The sequence below is a fragment of the Zonotrichia albicollis genome, chromosome 2 (assembly GCF_047830755.1).
Source record: "Zonotrichia albicollis isolate bZonAlb1 chromosome 2, bZonAlb1.hap1, whole genome shotgun sequence".
Lineage (NCBI taxonomy): Eukaryota > Metazoa > Chordata > Aves > Passeriformes > Passerellidae > Zonotrichia > Zonotrichia albicollis.
The window spans coordinates 103,254,476-103,261,186 of record NC_133820.1 but is presented as its reverse complement, the minus strand read 5'-3'; positions in this window follow the sequence as shown (position 1 = coordinate 103,261,186).

The following is a 6,711-nucleotide window of genomic DNA, read 5'->3' as shown; positions in this document are numbered from 1 at the left end:
GAAGTGGGGAGAAAAAATGACACCAACTTGGGAGTTTAAATTATGTGCCAAAATAAAATATCCTATTTACAAGGGCACTCGGCATTCTCAGACAGAAAGCAAATAATAAAAAAAAAAAATAGAAGCCTTCTTTTGTTGGCTAAGTAGGGTTCCATATCTTAATTAGATAATCAAATTTGAATAAAGATGTTTGCCTCCAGTTTAAAAATGTTGTTATCTGACCACACTTGTAAATGGCAAAGAGCTCAAGCCACGAAAATCAAAGGGGAGGCTAATTGCATTAGGCTAAAGCATGCAAAGGGCTTGACTTTACAAGCCCTTCATGTACAGAGCTCTGACTGCCTGCAGGATCAGAGCCTTACATGGGGATCTGAGACCTTTCTGGCCCTTTCAGTTCTATTCCTCATGCTTGAAGAGCTAGCTTGCCATCTGGCATAGGCTTGCAGCAGCTGCACAAGATAAATTCAAGCAAAACATATTGGCACAGGAGTAATTAACAATTAGAGGGGGCAAGTACTGCACATTAGCTTATCTAAATAAAAGCTCGTGGGGAGTCCACACCCCTGAGTACATCATGATCACCTACCACCTTTTCAGCTGCAGAATTTATTCTTCAGCCTTAGGGGTCTGGGGAATGCTTCATCCAAATCACTGCTCCCAAGTATATTTTGGGCTAAACTTTAAAATTTTGGTCTTAAACTATGAATGCACATATATATACACACACTTAAAATATATAGAAACTGAAAAAGCTCTTTTGATAAGTTCAGTAAAATGTCTGCATTTTTTGGTTTACTTGAATTTTATAGTACTTTCAAAGCTGCCCCCCAGTAAGCACTCTGTTTAACCAAAAATACAGTTTGACCCAATCATGCAACTGAAGAAATAAACTTATTTTTACAGAAGAAAAGAATAACCAGTTCACAACTTGGAAGAGGTATTTAATGGCAAATTACTAAGTATCATCATATTGTTCACAGAAGTGACTGGGATCTTTGCAAATCTTTCCACATGTGTCTTGGAATATGTATTGAGCAAATCTCTCAATTAGACATAGAAAATAATTTAGGGTGGAAAGGACCTCAAAAATCAAGTCCCATTACAAGTCATAACCACACTGCCAAGTCCACTACTAAACCATGTTCCCAAGTTCCACATCTACACATCTTTTGAATACCTCCAGAGATGGTGACTCCAACACTTTCCTGGGCAGCCTGTTCCAATGTTTGTCAATGCTTTCTATGAAGAAATGTTTTCTGATATTCAATCTAAACCTCCCCACGACTTGAGGCCATTTTGTTTTGTCCTATTGCTTGTTACCTGGAAGAAGAAACCAACTCCAACCTGGCTACAACCTCCTTTCAGGCAGTTGTAAAGAGAGGTAAAGTCATCCCTCAGCCTCTTCATCTCCAGGCTAACCCTCAACTGCTGCTCATATTTGTGCTCCTGGCCCTTCACCAGCTCCCTTGCTCTCCTCTGGACACTCTCCACCACCTGTGGAAATTTTCTTGCAGTTAGGGGCCCAGAACTGAGGTGTGGCCTCACCAGTGCTGAGTACAGGGGGACAATCCCTGCCCTGCTCCTGCTGCCACACCATTGCTGATCCAGGGCCAGGCTGCCATTGGCCTTCTTGGGCACCTGGGCACTGCTGGCTCATGTCCAGCTGCTGTCACCAGCACTCCCAGGTCCTTTTCCACTGGGCAGCTTCCCAGGCACTCAGCCCCAGCCTGTAGTGCTGCAGGGTGTTGTTGGGACCCAAGTGCAGCTTGTTGAGCCTCACATAATTGGCCTTGGCCAATCAATCCAGCCTGTTCAGATCCTCCTGCAGAACTTCCTATCCTCCAGCAGATTTACACTCCCATCCAATTTGGTGTCCTCTGCTGAGAGTGTACTTGGTCCCCTCATCCATGTCATTGACAATTATACTGAACAGATCTTTATACGTGGAAGAAAAGACAGTTTTCTCTTTACACTACAGAAGTATGTGCTAAGATCCAGGTAAGGAATTTTTATGTCATTAAAGTGAAATGCATAGCTCCTTTAGAGTCCAGCTACTTGTGACTTGCTTGGTCACTCTTGCTGAGAGTGACCATGTTAATCCCACTGTGGTAAATGTGTGAAGTTCTAGAAAGTGATTTTCAAATCCTCAGTTTCCACAATGCCAAACAACTCAACTTAGTTGAGTCCAGTAGGACTGAAAGCCCAGACACTGCACTGAGTTTATTCAGAAGAGAGAAAAGGCTGTTTAGATTTGAGATACTGGACAGGAAGAGAGAGAAAGATGCCCCATCCATATTTTGACATGACTACCAACTCAACTACTTTCAATCACCTCTCCCCCACCTGCTTTGGGGATTCAACTGGAACAGCTTCACACATGCAGTGACCATTACCTGTGATTCTTGTGCAGAGCAGCCCTGGTCTGTATGTACAACAAAACCATTCTCACAGGTACATCAGGTTCTACTCACATGTGATAACTAATGGGTTTTGGACATTTGGAGTTACCATGTTTAGAGCAAATATATGTCCTTGAGCAGTAAGCCTGGACTACCCTTCATGAGACTGAATGCCCATCCAATCAACATCCCAAGTGCAATAACTCTCACAAGTTTCTACTGCACTGTTGAGCAGAAACATAAGCAAACATTTTGGCTGAGTCTGCACTCTGGGCATCCAAGCAATTTATGCTGCCTGTAGAAAATGCTGCCAGCAGTGCTTTGGGTCTCCAGTCTAACAGTGAACACAAGAAAACACAGCATCTCTGAACAGGTTCTGCCTCAGAGACCTTTGTGCCAGATTGTGATACCCCCAGTGTCACATAAAGAGCAGTGTGATCCTCTTTTCTCAGCCTCAGTCATTTTCTACTAGCTGCTGCTAGGCAGGAGGAGTGAAAACAAAACAACATGCAGAAACTGGATCTGTGGCAGCCAAGAGATTTCCTCCTCCAGGGGAATTTCTTACTGGTCATTTTCAAGCCCAATTCAATCTCCTACATCAACTGGAAAATGAAATCAGATAAACTTGACAAAGTTGATGATGAGAGACAGAACCTGGTACCTTTCTAAAAGTCACTTCCCAGGTGCACCCATTCTCCCTCCAGCCACAACATTTGGCATCTTTAGGAGCCCCAAGCAGGTTTTGATCACGGTCCAGGTGGACATGTACATGCCAAGAGGTCAGCTGAATGCTGTACAATCAAGAAATCAACAGGTATTGGCATTGCCAGAACCAAAGGGAGGCATCACACATGCCACAGGTGAGTCAGTTAGCAAAAATCATAACATTTAACACTAAAACACACTGAGGCTGCTTTGCTGTGCTTCCAAAAGAGTGCATTGATCTAGAGACTGGAACAATCCAGGCAGCAGTTAGAGAAAAAAAAAAACCCTTCTTGATACTCTTGCCAAACCAACAGAAATGCCACTTACATTCTTACAGTTAACATCCAAATAACTGATCACATTTCATCACGAAGAAACATGTTGCTATTGCCTGAGGCAAGCACAGAATCTACTAAGGAACCAAATAGGAACAAATGAGATATTAATCCTGAACTTGACTAGCAACATTCCAGTTCCTACCATATTTTTGGGGGGGAGGGTTGTTAATACTAGGAGGACAGATTATTCTATGGAATTTGTTACTTTCCTGTGGATTGTATCTAACTGTAGAAAAGTGCAGCTCAGCAAATCAGGACATGATTTATCTCTCTGGCCTTTGAAGGACAGGTGAGGTTCTCCTGGTTAATATACTGAGGAGTGCAGCTCTGGACAAACCTTTGAGACTGATGCAAGCCTTGTCTCTCATTAAGCTAAAAGCCAAGAGGATTTTCAAATTTATTTTCAAACAACTTCTAAACTTCCAGTATGTGTGAAGAATTCATCAACTACTGATAAAAAATAAAACATCCAAGGAATGGAACTCTGCTTAGTCATGCTGAAGAGGAGCTAAGGGCACTGATTCTGATTCTGCAAGAGGCATCCTCAGCCCCTGTGACTGTGACTCAGTGGCACCTCAGGTACTGCGGAGTGGTTGGTGTTTGGTTCCACGAATCTCGACTAAAGGCATTTATCTCCGTTTGCTCATCACAAAAAAGCCCTTAAAAGTACTTGTAGAGGTCATCACATACTGTGAGAAATGAGCACTGAAGAGTGCAAAACCCAAGTTGCACCTTTATAAAGATTGCTGGCAACAAATCAGAAGATATTCTCTCCGCAACTGAACCTTAGTATCCATTTATTTATCTTCTTTCTGGATGAAATAAAATAGCCAGACAAATTAAACATGGCCAAGTGCTGGAATGATCAACATACCGGTTTAAGGAATATGGGCTCAGTTACCACATAATTGACTGCTCCAGGACTCGTAATCCCGTTTAACAGTGACCCCTAGTGTTGTTCGGCAGCATCTTTGCTTTTTCTTGGGTGTTGGGCAAAAAAGATCAAATTAATGGCAATAAAATGAAGCTGCCTTCATACTACACGGCAGTATCAATGCTCAGCCTCTGTTGTGGATGAGTGGAATGCATCTCAGTCAAAGCAGAGAGGCGGCAATATGTTTCATTGAGGTAAGGTAATAATTTGACAGAGTTCAATAAATTCCATTGAATTTAACAGTGTTTAACAAGGTTCAGTAAGTTTGATGGCAAAACTCACCTCATTAATTCATGCATGGAAGAAAAAGGCGGGGGAGGGGATGGAAGGCAAAGGAGGAGAAGAGGGGGAAGGGAGGAAAGGGAAAAGGGAAGGAAAGGGAAAAGGGAAGGGAAGGGAAGGGAAGGGAAGGGAAGGGAAGGGAAGGGAAGGGAAGGGAAGGGAAGGGAAGGGAAGGGAAGGGAAGGGAAGGGAAGGGAAGGGAAGGGAAGGGAAGGGAAGGGAAGGGAAGGGAAGGGAAGGGAAGGGAAGGGAAGGGAAGGGAAGGGAAGGGAAGGGAAGGGAAGGGAAGGTTTTAATTCTGCAGTAACTATTGAAAGCTCTAAAAACCTCTTAAACTCCCATTTTCTACTTAGAATAAGAACCAATTTGTAAGTTTTCAGTTTTCTAAGAAACAGCAGAAATTCTTTCGCACACAAACCCTCAGCTGATTCGAAACTTTTACCATAACACTAGAGGGCAGGAGAGCGGCTTCTAAACCCAAGTCTTGCAATTTCAACTCCATCTGGCTAAAGACGTGCTGAGGAACGTCCCTTTTGTAAGGGAACAAAATAGAAATGAGGTATTTCTCTCCTTATAGACTACTTAAATCTGCTGAATGTATAATTTTTTTATTACCACACACTAGGGCAAGAAAGGTAGTGCCAATTTGAGCTAAAGAATTTCATTTGCAATTAAATATCCTTTCAAAAACACTTTATTTTTAAACATAATCCAGCATTTCTTCATTCATTTCACTTATGCAATCTTTACTGGAAGATGTAGTTAATGTTTTTTTAGGCTACTCCTCCTCCAGAAAATAATTTTTCAGAACATATTGTTTTATATATCCCAGTCAGTTGTAAAGAGCTCAGATTCATCCCCATCCATAAGCTGAGGACCATCAGGTTCTGCTCTCACAACTAATTTCCTTGATAGTCAAGAGGAACAGCCTTTTCTGGGTTTCTGACTGCTGTACAAAGAAGATGTGAGAATTAGTGTCTTTGAACACAGTATTTCACAGAATCTCAATGTGGTTGAGGTTTGCAGCCACCTTTGCAGGCCAGGGGACCCAACTCCCAGCTGAAGCAGGGCCACTGGCAGCTGTTTGCCCGGGTCCATGTCCAGATGACTTCTGAATATCTCCAGGGACAGAGGCTCCACAATCTCCCTGGGCAGCCTGTGGCAGTGCTTGGTTACCCTCACAGTGAAAAAGTGTTCTCTGATTATCAGATGGACCCTCCTGAGCTTCAGGCTGTGCCCATTGCTCTGCTTAGCATTGTCCCACTGGGCACCTGTGACCACAGTATTTATGTACAATTGCAGAATCATGCACAACTACTTGTCACATCAGAGCATTTTAAAATGTGCAATCTGGCACTAAAACAAAGAAACCAAAACCAGTCTGGAACCTCAGATTAAGAACTTCTGCAGAAGCCAATGCTGTTTCAAAGTGGGGTTGCATAGGACCCCCCTAAACAAGGCTCAATACTCAGTCATGGGAAAAAGCATGCTCAAGTCTCAGTCCTAAACAACACAAATGTCTAGGGACATAAAATAGAGGGGATTCACACCATGAGCACTAATCTGTCAAAATGCAAATGTGATTATGCAAAATACCAAAAGCACCTGCAAGAATAGTCATCGTGATCTACCTAATATCTAGATAGCATGAGAGATTTTGTCTACTTTTTGTCTGCTTGTGGGAACATGTTCCAGTTTTTGTTCATTTTTTTGTTGGGGTGTTTTTTTCTGGTTTTGGGTTTGTTTTGGGTTTTTTTTTTTTTTTTTTTTTTTTGTTTGTTTTTTTTGCTAAAAAGTTTCCATGAAATGGTAAAGTGTTTCTCTGACATGCATGCTGATGACAGCAATGACAGGAGTTAAAAAACAGCTGCAATAGCAGTGATAAAAGATAGAAGACAGCTTTTAGAGGGTAATGACAGAGAAAACAATAAACATGGAGATTAAAAAATGCAAGCAAAACTAATCCCAAAGATGCTACAAAACCGCTTTTCAAGGAAATCAAAAATATGCATATTTTAGCTATTTTCTGTTTCACAGTGATTGTTTCTTATGC